The sequence below is a fragment of the Euprymna scolopes genome, chromosome 3, assembly GCF_053919585.1.
Source record: "Euprymna scolopes isolate OS-2025 chromosome 3, ASM5391958v1, whole genome shotgun sequence".
Taxonomy (NCBI): domain Eukaryota; kingdom Metazoa; phylum Mollusca; class Cephalopoda; order Sepiida; family Sepiolidae; genus Euprymna; species Euprymna scolopes.
In genome coordinates this window covers 196383991-196398223 of record NC_136484.1, presented here as the reverse complement: position 1 = coordinate 196398223, position 14233 = coordinate 196383991, and the positions used below count along the sequence as shown (strand labels likewise).

Here is a 14233-nt window from a genome sequence, read left to right as displayed (position 1 = left end):
AACAAGAAAAAATCATGATATACGTATTTGTCACAGAAACAACATGATTTTCCAAAAATCACACAAATTGATTTAGTAATAGTTTTTTTTCTATAGAAAATCATTATTTTTATGATTTTAGCGATTTTCAATGGTAGTCATTACAAGCTTGATTTCGATCTCGGTAGAAGCTAAATGTTTTGGTTTCGATTCTAGTTGATGGCACTCAAGTCACTTTTTAAACTTTTGAAATCACTGCTATATATATCGGATACAATATAATAATCAATATAGAACTGTCCCGATAATAAGAAATACGAAATAAGCCTGAATCAAGATAAATTTAAACTTAATTTACGACAGGGCAACGCCGGGCGATATGCTAGTGTATTAATATTGTTGCGAGACCGAAATTTACCTGCATTATAGACCTTTCCAGTACTATATTATGATGCGAGATAACGGTGTCACGGGCCCGTATCATAATTCTGTAGAATCAGCGAGTACGACTATCCATATTGGACACCACCGGATATTTTTAAAAATTCCATTTTCCCCAAAGAAGGCGCAGGCCACTTTGATGTAGGGGGTCTACTATCGGGGCCATAAGTTGCAGGGATACTATGTAGGGAGTTGAGCAGCAAGATGTCTGTTCACATTACACTTGAACTTCTGCAGGTCAGTATAGTTGGGAAAGCAGGAACTTCGAAGGGAGTTCCAAAGTCTAGCAGTCCTGCGGAAGGACTTCTTACATCTAGCTCTGATTACCCTTTTATTCTATCCTTGTAACATTTTGTTAATATATCTTTCTTGCACCCAATCCGTGTTCCGTGTTTTTCTTCGGTGACCCCTACATTAGGTCCACATTATATATATATATATATATATATATATATATATATATATATATATATATATATATATATATATAAATGATAAAGGTATAAATAATCCTTTAGTAAACAAACCTATCAGTATAGTAAAAGTTCTACATGGTTAAGTGGAGCTTTTAATATAAGAAATAAAAGGTAAGAATTCAAAGTTAAATAAAATATTATTACAAAATTAGATCAATAAGGAAAAAGAAAAAAGTCCTTCTTTAGGCAAAATTTCGAAACTAAATGAAGAGAAGAAAAAGCCGGATTTATATATCAATATAAATGCTGGCCTAAGGACGTTAGCTTAGAAATGAGATAGAGAATGATTATATGCATACAACAAGAATGAGTGATGAAAATGTAGGTAGAAATATAATAGTAATAGGGTTATATATAGAAGTAATAAAAAGCAGTGAAAAAAGAAAATTAAAATTAAAATGATAAAACAGAAAATGAATACAGAATGATAAACATGAAATCCTCCAACCAATTATTAGTTCTCCCTACTGCCTTTTGGCTTTCAAACAATCTAGCAATGGGAGAATAGTAACAAATGCACCAAACCAGATGTTGCAACAATACTCCACGCATGGACGAATGGTGGTCTTGGAAAGGTACAGGAATACTCTCAGGCGTAAGTAACATTTTAGCACGGTAAAGAAAGCCTACATTCTTCGCAGCAGTCTTGACAATGCCCTCGATGTCTTTGTTCCAGTTCATGTTGCATGTGAATATTAAGTCGAGGAGTTTGAACGTAGAGCTTGTAAAGTAATATATCGTTAACCATGTCTATCAGTCATTGAAGAGGTTTCTTGTAATTATTAAATGAAAAAAGCCTAGTCTTGACAGCATTGTCCAATTCCGCTACAAACTGGAGATCTTCCTCTAACGTTTGCCTATTTCCTTATATGTGAATTAATTCGTTTTCCTCTCCCGTCTGTTCTAGAGCGTTGCGTCATCGGCAAATGTACCCATCTCGGGGGAAATTTTATCAGGAAGGTTATTTATGAATCTAAGGAATAATAAAGGTCTAAGAATCGTTCCTTTTTTTTTTTCTTTTTCTTTTCACTAATTCATTTTCCTGCTTCCTTATTCATTTTATATTAATCTATTTTAAAATCCATTTTAAAATCCATCTTAAAATCTATCTTAAAATCAGTAATATTTTTTATTTCGCTTATTTTAAACTCTGGATATTTTTCCGCGCGGAAACTTTTCTACCCTGGGAATTGCTTGCCGAGTTTTAGAATAAGACTGTTACCTGCTTGGATCCTTTATACCAATTTCATCTTTAAATTTGTTGCAAGTTGGGTGTATGGCTCGGACTTTTAGACGATAAATAAACAAAACAGCAAAGCAACAAATTTTACATTTGGTGACGAGAGTTGCCTACCCTTGTATTTCCTCCTGTGAACACACGCTATGCGACATACACATATCTGTTTACGTTGAACTTGAAGGCTACCATATTGTACTCTATTGGGAAGCAGGCGAGCGGAACAGTGTTTCACAAGCATGCAGCTCTAAGAAAGAAACTTATTAAAAATCTTGATTGCAGTAAAAAAAAAAAAATGGCCCTGACGGCATTCCAATCATAATTCTCAAAAAGCTTTAAATAATGCTCACAAAGCTGTTTAAACGCTGTCTTAGGGATAAATGCTTCCCAACACCCTGGAAAACTTCATCAGTCTGCCCCGTATTTAAAAGTTCCGGAGATCGGTTTTCTGTCCCTCAATGCAAATAAATCCGTCTCCTGTTTGTCGTGAGTAAATTTGCTGGAATCTGTGATAAATAGAGAAGTAGTCAACCACCTGCAGCAAAATTAATCTGCTCAGTAATGTGCAATATAGTTTCCGGTCTGCTAGATCTACAGCTGATGTGCTGATCATGATATTACACAGGTTTAGTGAATCTCTCGATAAGGATTTCGTTTCTAGAACAACAGTTCTTGACATAACAAAGGCTTTTGATAAGGTATGGCGTAAAGGTCTACTTCACAAGGTTGCCACCTATAGAAGAACTGGAAATGGCTTCTCAATAATTAAATCTTTTTTTTTTCTGATAGGTTTATAAGAATACTAGTTGATGAGGAGAAATTAGAAGCTCATAGGGGCCAATTTTTTTCTCGTCTTCATTAATGATGTCTCAAATCAACTTCTTTGATCATTGGTAGGCATTTATGCAGACGAAACCACAATCTATGACAACACTTTAAAGGCTAGGAATGACCAAGATCTTCCTGATTCTCTGTTTTTTTTGGATCTTAAGCAATGGGGGAAAAAGTGACTGGTTAATTTTAATACATCTAAAACCAAGCTTCTCTCTTTTCATCATAATCGCTCCTTTTTTTTACATGGAGGTCATCATTTATCAAGGCCCGGAGGCCACTCAGGGATAAGGGTTATTGCGTGTACAGTAATCAATGAGATAGTATTGTAGTAATCATTAGTATTGGAGATTTGATAGAGTGCCTTAATTAAGGGGGCGGTTTATCAGGAATTTGTTTATGTTGGACTTGAAGACATCCAAGTTGTAGTCAGGCGGGAAACGGGCAAACAGAAGAGAATACCACAGTCGTGAACTTCTAACAAAGAAGCTCTGCTTATGGAATCTACGTTTCGATTTAGGCACAGATAAAGAGCGGGGAAAATTATTGACAGTAGTTTCAGCTAGACGGGTATTTTTCGTGAAAGATTGGCGAGGAGGGACCAGAGATTGGAGCTCAGACGAGCACTTGCCATGGAAATAACAATAAAACAAAGATAGGCTCGCAACGCCTTACCCTGCCTTGATAGAGTTCAAACCAAGCTTCGAAATCTAGTAGGTGATGCCTTTTCTCTTTTATGCAACCTCTTTCCCACAAAAGAGACGTTGCGAACCGGTCTCTGTTCCATTGCTATTTTCATGGCAAGTGCTCGTCTAGGTGTATCAGAATTTTTGTAGGATTTTTTGACACCCCTAACACGAAACTGCGAATAAAATATAAAAAACTCGTAATTTCTCTTTTAAAAGTGGGTTGTTTATTTTCTTTATGGATTATACTTCCAAAATGAACTATTAAAGTTGTTTTAAAAGTAATAGAAATATTTTTTAAACAGTAATGAATTTTACGAACCCAATATTTTTCAATTTTTAAACTTTAAAAATCTATCAAAATTTTTCTATTGATTCTATTTTTACGATATTTTCAGAGTCAATGTGAAATTTTATGCTCTTTCCAATAAACTGAATATAATATTTTAGACAAACATTTTTTTAATTCACGCCCCCCCCATTTTCAAGTGTCTATTAAAAAGTATATATATATATATATATATTATTTTTATTTTATTTGATCACTCTAATATTTATTCTTATTTCATTTGTTTATTTTATATTGGTTTATTAATTGGTGTATTTGTAAACATGGTATTAAAACTTTTCATAATGATAATAATTGCAAAACTTTTTATAATGATAATAATTGCAAAACTTTTCATAATGATAATAATTGCAAAACTTTTTATAATGATAATAATTGCAAAACTTTTCATAATGATTTTATTGGAAAGAGCATAAAATTGCAAAACTCAGAATATATGTCATTATTAAACTTATGATGGTTAAATGCAGTTTATTTTATTTTCTTTTTTCTTTTTTTCTTTTTGCAGCAATAATGATTATTCAGCTAGAAGGGTTATTAGAAATTCCTTCTAGTTATTTGCTACTAATTAGCACTGATATAAAATAAAGAATAAAAACCGATTTTGTTTAAATGAGAAAAAAATCTACCACTATTAAACAAATGATGCCACCCCTCTTCCACTTCCCCCGTTCCTTCTCTCTTTCTTCTTCACCCTTATTCCTTCTTCCCCATTCCATCTCTGCTCCCTAACCTTTTTCTTTTCTTTCCTTTCTTTCTCACGCCTCTCGCCCCCTTCCTTTCCGTCCACCGTTCACTAGAAGCTCAAGGAATGGTCACCAGATCCGGGTAAATCCTAATCTTAGCTGAGACAAATAGGAATCTTAAGATAGCATCTCCATAGCTCGTGCTTTACAACCCAAATTCCTCACCTTACAAACCCTATCCCCTAACACCAACATGAAATGAATGAATAAAGACACGGCAGATAAGTGAATAAACAAATAGGAAAATAAATAAACTAACAAATTCGCACCCAATCAACCCTGTTCTCCGAACAGCTGAACAGTCACCCACATAATCCGGTTAAAAAAAAAAGCTTTCTTTTCCTGAAAGTTGATTTTCGGTTTTCATTGAGAATTCCGCTTTCGTAAATAACCATTGTTGCCTGAAGAGGTCTCTAGTTACTAAACACTAGAAGACCGAAACATGCCCATGACTGTGTAACAACGAATTACTGCTTATGTAAAGATAAATTGAAAATGTGTGTGTGTGTGTGTGTGTGTGTGTGTGTGTGTATACAGTGAGAGAGAGAGAGAGAGAGAGAGAGAGAGAGAGAGATATGTGAATCGTAATTGACCATAACACAGTATGAAACTGGGAAAAAGCGTAGAACCCTTCCAACTGGTTTCTTTTTGGTCGCATTGCGTGTGTACTTTTCGTAAGCGTGTCATGGAATCACAAAATCCATGTTTTAAATTATACGGAAATCTATATTTGCTAATTGAATAATTAACCAAGAAATTTGACACTGCAGAAATATTTAGAATTCCTCTTTTTCTTCGCCTCCATTCTTTCATTACTTTCTACGTAATACAATGAGAAATTATACTATTTCAATGTTTCAATGCAAAAAATGAAAAATAAAAACACGGATTATTTACTTCATGTCGCAAATATTATGAAATACAAAAAAACTGTGAGGTTGTACTATTATATGAAAGGAACTTTGTGTGTCTATGTATCTGTGTGTCTGTGTGTTTGTGAGTTCGTTCCCTATCGAATCGAAAACGGCTGGATCTATTATTATGAAATTTCACACGAAGGTACTTTATGTTCCTGGCAGTATTCTTGGATAGGTTTTGTGTCGGAATGTCTTTGATACGTATTGATAATCGATAATCGAAATAATCTGATGAAAGAAAAAGCAGGTGATTTTGATGAAAGTTAACATCTTACACAACATCACAAGTACACTTGAGATGTTTTATTATCACACAACATATAAAATCAACAGTAGGTTCTTTGATATGACAAGAACACGGTCGAAATAAATATTTCTGTTTAAAACAAAATTTTACAATAATACTGGGCTTTTTCATTTTAAACTTTAATGCAAGCCATGATATATAAAAAATAATTTTGTAAAATAAACAGTAGGTTCTCTACAGTGCAATGTAGACTACAATATATTATGAACTTAGTCACTGCGAAGGGCATGTAAAACTTCCTCCAGGTCCTCAATTAGAGCAGTTAATCAATCGATTTGATTGAAAAATAAGCTTTCGATGACAATAAAATCGATTTGATTGAAAAATAAGATTTCGATGACAATAAAAATTTGGGAGTGTGAAACATTCGTTAGTCATGATTCAATCATAAAATGCTGTGGAAAAATCGTGTGTGAAAAATAAATAATCAAAAATGTAAGCTTTACCAGTTTCGTTTAAATCAACGATTCCCTGGCGTACTGCAAGCTACAAAAGAGGCCATGATTGCTAAATCTTCACGGATTGAGGAAGGCGAGTAGAAACGTACTATTCGAAAAGGACAGGGCGGATTTCAGATTCTTCATTTTGGACTTTACGGAATACAACTTTATTTTACGGAATACAACTTTATTAATTAATTATTTGACCTTTTACTTCGACAATATTCTTTCGCATGGCTTGGACTTTTGCATTCCTCCCATACTCCCAAAGCGAATTTGAAGTCTTTTTTGCTCAATTAGAAAGACTTTCTCCTGTTTCGGACTCTGTGGTCAGTGATATTAAGGCGAAACTTAATGACATCGTACATTCTTATGCTGGCACGTCTATTTCGTTTTGTGAAGCAAAATGACGAAGTGAACATTATCGTACAATTAAAGAACTTCGCCATAATAAATCTTTAGTCATCACAAAACCCGACAAAGTCTCTGGCGTTGTCATAATGGATCACCAGGATTATGTCAATAAAATTATGACTATCCTGGGGGAGGCCTCTAAATTTGTTAAATTAGGTCCGGTAGATACTCATGATTCTACTATTTCTATTGAGACCAAGTTCCAAAATCGACTTGTCAAATGGGTCAAAAGTGGTGTTCTTCCAACTTCCATTTCTAATTTAATTCGACCCACCGGTTCTATTCGCCCCCGTTTGTATGGTTTGCCTAAGACCTATAAAAGTGAGGTTCCGTTAAGACCCATATTGTCGATGATAGGGTCCTCTCAACATAAGTTAGCTAAATGGTTGACAAGTATTTTAGAAAAACATCCCGTACCATGTGTAACCCCGAACAAATGATTGCAGTGTTGAAAAGCTCCTCAAAAGAGGAAATTTCCTGCTAAGTTTGTGGAAAGGGAGTTGGCTGCAATTCAATTCTTTGTGTTGCTTGTAAGCATTGGGTATACAACAAGTACAGTGAAATTGCTGATAACCAGTTTGTGTTCACGAAATGTAAAACAGTGAAGACGGATGAAAACTCAGATGTGGTAAAAGTATATCTGGATGGCGAAGATATTAAAGTTGTCAAGTTTTATTACTTTGGTTATATTATCGAAGCATGTCCTGAAATGATAGCAAGAATTAGGAGTGGATAGAATAAGTTCAAGAAATCTTTTGCCACAATTAATCAACAGATCTTTATCACTATCAACTATCAGGCATATGTATGCAGTGTGATGATATATGGAAGTCAAACTTGGCCAATAAAGGTTTTTCCTTATTGACTTTAATCCTGAACATTTTAAGTATACTTGTCTTGTTTGCTTTTTATTTATCTTTTTTTCCTAAATCTTTTTTTTTGTCAAATATATTATTAACCAATACGGTTTCTTATATTTAAAATAAAAAAAGTCTCTCGTGAAAATGAACATTTACCAAATTATATTATTATTAACCAATACTATTTCTTAGATTTAAAATAAAAAAAAATCTCCCATGAAAATGAACAATTACCAAATTATACCTGCACTATTGTCTGAACTCAAAAATATGCGGCTTTTTTCTCTACAGTATACATTACCTTTAGTTAGTCTAAACTTAATACGTAATCCTAAAGGTATTACTCTTAACCAGTTTTTTAAACGAGTTCTTCAAATGTAAATTAATAAAAAATATAAGCAGACTTTCCAATTTGATAAAAGTTCTATTATAGCATATTTATTATGGGGTGGAGCTGGAATGCTCGAACATTCTGACATGAGGTAGATAAAACAGTGTTGAATTAAAAGAAATAAATAAAAATACAGAACCCACCAAAATTCCACCACCACCGCCATCCCACACACCCTTTAAGTACCGGAATAAAACCAGACTGGTTGGCTAGCATCTCCTTTTACGCTATGAACTCAAGAAGGCAAAGTCAAACTCCCGGGGCCAAAGCTAAGAAATCTTTCTATCCGTAACATTTGTGTATTGCGAACTTTTTGTTTTATTTTTTCTTATTCCAGCTTTGACTTTAATCCTGAACATTTTGTACTTGTCTTGTTTTCTTTTTATTTATCTTTTTTTTCCTAAATCTTTTTTGTCAAATATATTATTAACCAATACTTTTTCTTATATTTAAAACGAAAAAAAAATAGAAATACGCGGTTTTTTTTTCTCTACAGTATGCATTACCTTTAGCTAGTCTAAACTTAATACGTAACCCTAAAGGTATTATTCTTAACCAGTTTTTTAAACGAGTTCTTCAAATGTAAATTAATAAAAAATAACCAGACTTTCCAATTTGAAAAAAAGTTCTATTATAGCACATTTATTATAGGGTGGAGCTGGAATGCTCCAACATTCTAGCTCGAGGTAGATAAAGGCAAAAAGTATCCATGCATTAATATGGGAGGGGGACACTATCTTCAAGTACTATCCTAAACTGGGAATGAGGCAACGGACTTATACTAAGTAGATATTAATAAATCCTCTCACCTTTTTTTTTAATGGAGAGTAGATAATGCTTGTGGATGTGCTATTGGCAGCTCCAGTAATTTTCCCTTCTCCTTTTTTGTCCTTCAGTCCTCATTTCCAATGAGTGATTTTTCTGACAAAGGGTGAAGAAAAAGCTGTTTTCCAAGTCGGTAGTACTTCGTGAACAGTAGCCTGAGATGTCGGAAATTTTCTGTTCCTATGTCTATTCTTGTGGTCATGTCACTAGTAAGGGTGCTGGAGGTAAACGTTTTATCTGGGCTGACGTTATCCGCCTGATAGTCAGGGACCCGAAATTTGGATTAACCACTAAGGAGGCCGTCCTATCAGCGGGTGCAAAGTACCATTTGGTGAATGGATTCTGGACCATGCAGTAGTTTCTGGTAGGGCCTGTCGATGCCATACTAGTGGGTAATTGTTACGGCTTTACTTTATCAGGTGTTGTTGCAAAAAAAATGTCTTTTTCTCTCTTACTTTCCCGCTCTGTCCTGCTCCAACCAAGTCTATCGACTTGTTCCACAAATCCTAATCCTCAACATGACAAAAACACGAATAAACCTAGAACCTCATCCTCTAACGTAGACCCCTACTACTATGTCTCCTTCTCCAACATCAGGGGTCTACGTTCTAACCTTCCAGAGGTTGAAACACAGGAGGCTAAACCGGGCACATTCTTTCTAAGCGAAACTGGCTTAGAGCCGACCACTTCCCTAGATGAGTTCATAATTAAAGGATACTTTGACTTAGCATCTAAATTTGACCCCCCAAGATCGCCATGGGCATGGAGTGTGTGCCTACATTAAGATGGCTTTCCATGTGGTAGGGATATCTCCAGAGAAGACCCTAATTTACCTTATATGTGCTTCCGGGTTGCACTAGCTTACACCACTGCATTTATATTTGCCCTCTATCGCCTCCACAACAGTGGAGTTACTATCTTTAAGAGCATATTTAAGAAAATTGACCACAACCTGTCTGCTAATCCTTCGGTTAACATTAACATTTGCGGTGACTTCAGTGACCATAATGTGGAATGGCTGACCCACTCAAATAAGACAAATGACGAGGGGAGGTCCTGTCATGACTTTGCCATTGCCTATGATCTCGCTCAGATTGTTTACAAATCCATCCCCCCATGTGGCCGATACTACAGGTCAGTTTGCAAGCCTTCTAGACCTTTTTCTCACAACATCCACTGAGCTATGTTCATGTTCCGTTCTATCTCCCCTAGGATCCTCCGATCACAGAGTTGTATCAGTTAAGATAAAAATGAAAAGCAATAAGTCTTCAGATATACCTCTCCACCGTACTGTATATTGATACTCTATGGCTGACTGGGATAGCTTCCGTACATTAATATCTGATCTACCTCTGCATTCCATGTTTAAAAAGGATGTGTCATCTATAGTATCAGACCTGACCGAATGGTTACTTGTAGGCATAGACCGATTCATACCATCCAAAAAATTCCAGCAAAAACCCAACAGCCAGCCATGGTTCTTCCCAGAATGTGCTGCTGCTATCGCGCACAGAAATCACTTTTTCCATAGCTACTAACGTAATAGATGTACTGAGACTAAAGCTGCTTTTAGGACCCCCCCCCCGGCAACCACTGTAAAAGAGTAATAAAAAATGCAAGAGAGCTATATGCTCAGTCCGTTAAATCCAAAGTAGCTGAGCTTGGTTCCCACCAGTTTTGGCAAATAGCAAACAGGATCCTGACGAGAAGCCTGTGTTCTATCCCAACCATCATCAATAGACCTGACGTCATCTCGTCAGCATCAGACAAGGCAAGACTATTTTCCAAGAACTTTGCAGCTAATTCTACCCTATGCGACGAATGCCATCCTCCCTGTATTTCCTCCCATAACAGACAACACGCTATACAACATACAAATACTTGTGCATGAGGTCGCCAAACTAATCAAGAACCTTGATTCCAGTAAAGCAACTGGCCCTAACGGCATTCCAGTTATAGTGCTGAAAAAGCTTCAACCAGAACTGTTTCAGCGTTGCCTTAAGGAGAAGTGCTTTCCAACATTCTGGAAAACCTCATCAGTATGCCCTGTATTTAAGAATTCAGGCGAAAAGTCATCTCCCTCTCAGCTCAGACCAATAAGTCTCCTGTGTGTCATGAGTAAGTTCTTAGAATCCATATTAAATAAAGAAGTAGTCAACCACTTCAGCTTTCTTAGTGGCAATATGGTTTCCGCTCTGCAAGATATACAGCAGATGTGCTAACGGTTATATCTCATAGGATTAGTGAATCTCTTGACAAAGGCTTCCTTTCCAGGGCAATTTCTCTTGACATATCACAGGCCTTCGATAAGGTATGGCATAAGGGCCTACTTCACGAGATTTCCAGCTACAGTATCACTGGAAATCTTTTCTCAATTATTAAATAATTTTTCTCTGATAGGTTCATAAGAGTAGTGGTTGATGGGCAGAAATCAGAGGCCCACAGTATTAATGCTGGAGTCCCTCAGGGGTCCATCCTGGGCCCAACTCTCTTCCTGATCTACATCAATGATCTCCCTAAACACATACTTAAATCATCTATGCTGATGACACGACCATCTACGGCAACACATCAAAGGCCGTAAATGACAAAGTTCTCTGATTCTCTCTCCTCTGATCTTGAGCTCGTGGTACAGTGGGAGAAGAGGTGGCTGGTTACTTTTAATGCATCCAAAACCAAGCTTCTATCTTTACATCATCAACGCTCTGATCCCCATCTGGCATCAATTAAAATGGATGGCTCTCGTCTTGGAGAGACTCCATGACAAGCTTCTGGGTTTGACTTTTACTCCTGATCCGAAATGGAAACGTACATCAGGTCTGTTGCTAAGGACGCTGGAAAAATGGTGGGATTCTTCTACCGCTCCAGAAGATATCTCACTACTGATGCAATTCTCTATCTATATAAAAGCCAAGTACGTCTAAGGATGGAGTACTGCTACCACATCTGGACAGAAGCTGCTAAAGCCTATCCTGCCTTGACATAGATCATAATAGACTTCGTGGCTTAGTGGGGGATGCCCTTTTCTCTTCCCTGCAGCCTCTCTCCCACAGAAGAGACGTTGCGAGCCCGTCCTTATTTTATCATTATTTCCATGGCAAGTTCTCGTCTGAGCTCCAATCTCTGCCCCCCTCGCAAATCTTTCGCGAAAAACACTCGTCTAGCTGAAACTACTGTCATTAATTTTCCCACTTTTTATCTGTGCCTAAATCAAAACGTAGATTCCATGAGCAGAGCTTCTTTCTTAGAACTGCACGGCTGTGGAACTCTGTTCCGTTTGCCTGCTTCCCACCTGACTACAACTTGGATGTCTTCAAGTCCAACATAAACAAATTCCTGACAAACCGTCCTCTTAAGTAAGATACCCTATCAAATATCCAATACTGATGATTACTACGATACTATCTCATTGATTACTGTAATTCTTGGCCTTTTGGCCAAGATCAAAGTGTAGTATCTGTTCCGGCAGATACTGCACTTAAGATAATTTGTACCAGTCAATGGAGGGGAAACCCTCTATACTGGGACAATTATTATTTTTGGTAACCAGAGTGCCCCCTTTTTGCCTACTTTTAGGGGAGCTGGTTTTTACCTCACATTAAAAACGGCCTTGTGCCTAATTTGCTCAGTGGGGGAGCAAATAAATACCATCTCATTGATTACTGTACACGTAAGAACCCTTATCTCCGAGTGGCTTCCGGACCTTGATAAGTGGTGACCCCCATGTAAAAAAAGAACCCTTTTTGGAACATTATAATTTATTTTGCATTAAAGACTCTTTTAGCTTTGCTTACTTTATGCAAAACTATACTAATTCTAACAAATGTACGTGTTCTTTTGATATTTCTAGTCTTTTTACTTGCGTCCCATTGTTATAGACTATTAAAATTTGTGCTGACGTTTTATATTGGAGTAAACTTCCAACTCCCCTTATTCCAGAAAATATTTTTGTAGAATTGATGAAATTCACCACAATGTTGGTTGAATTCAGTTTAATGACATTATGTACAGACAGACAGATGGTGTGGCCATGGGTTCCTCATTGGGACCAGCGTTGGCTAATATCTTTGTGGGTTTTCATGAACAGGGTCTATTATCTTGTTTGCATACACTAGACATTTACTTTCGTTACGTCGATGACACTTATTGCTTATTTGACAACGAGACGAATGCGAATGCTTTTTTGTGCCCTTCAATAACGTTCATCCAACCCTTAAGTTTAAGGTAGACAAAGAAATTAATTCTACTCTTCTGTTTTTTTGGACGTTCTTGTGTCCAAAACATCTTCATGTTTTCTTACTTCTGTTTATCGTAATCCAACCTTTACCAGTCTCTATACCCGTTGGGACTCTTTTTGTCCTACAAACCAAAAATACAATTTAATCAAGACTTTAGCATATAGGGCCTTGATGATTTGTTCTGAAGTTAATTTGGATGACGAGCTTAAATTTATTACTAAGACCCTTTGTAAAAATGCTTACCCCTTAAATATTGTTGAAACTACTATTAATAAGAAAGTTTCCAATTTTTACAAACCTAAAGAAATTATAGTTGATAGATGTCCTGTTTACTTACATCTATCTTGGCAAGGTATGAGGGGCGTGCAATAAGTAATGCCTCTAACCCACTTCACATAGCAGTAGAGCAACAAAACTTGCCACAGTTATTAGTCTTTCTCTACATAGGAACCACCCCGAGTTATGCATTTCTCCCATCGTTTTATGCAGCTCTATAGATCGTTTTTGTAGAACACCTCAGGTTGGTCCTCCAACTACGACGTGATTTCAGAAATCAAGGCTGCGTCATCTGGGAAACGCTTTCCTATCAAAAACATCTTCATAGCTGGGAAGAGGGTGCAAGGTCAGGAGAGTAGGGAGGATGGAAAGGATTTCATAACCACACGCCCGTGCTTCTGGTCTGGCGACATGCGAGTTGTGGATTGGAGCGTTGTCCTGCAGGAGGAGGGTACCTTTGCTGATCTTGCCCCGCCTCTTGATTTTGATAGCTTCCCTTAATTTCCTCAAAAGTGAAGCATAATAGGCTCCTGTAATTGTCGGAGCGTTTGCCAGGAAATCTGTCATCACTACTCCGTCCTGGTCCCAGAAGACTGTGAGCATGACCTTGCCAGCGGAGGGCTGCACCCTTGCCTTCTTTGGAGGTGGTGAGTCCAAGTGCTTCCACTGCATTGACTGGGCTTTGGTCTCTGGATCATTGTGATGGACCCAGGTTTCATCCTGTGTAATCAGTCTTTTTTAAAACTTTGACTCATCTTCTTGGCACATCTCCAAATTCATCCTCGAGCACTCGACGCTTTCTCGCTTCTGGAATGGTGTG

General features: G+C 36.9%; 1 protein-coding gene and 1 pseudogene across 1 annotated transcript in view; both read left to right on the top strand.

Moving 5' to 3' along the window:
- LOC145260642 (uncharacterized) overlaps nt 1–14233 on the top strand; it is a 140932-nt gene that overhangs the window by 20524 nt on the left and 106175 nt on the right. The window lies entirely within an intron of this gene.
- Nucleotides 12320–12463, top strand: LOC145265346 (U2 spliceosomal RNA; annotated as a pseudogene).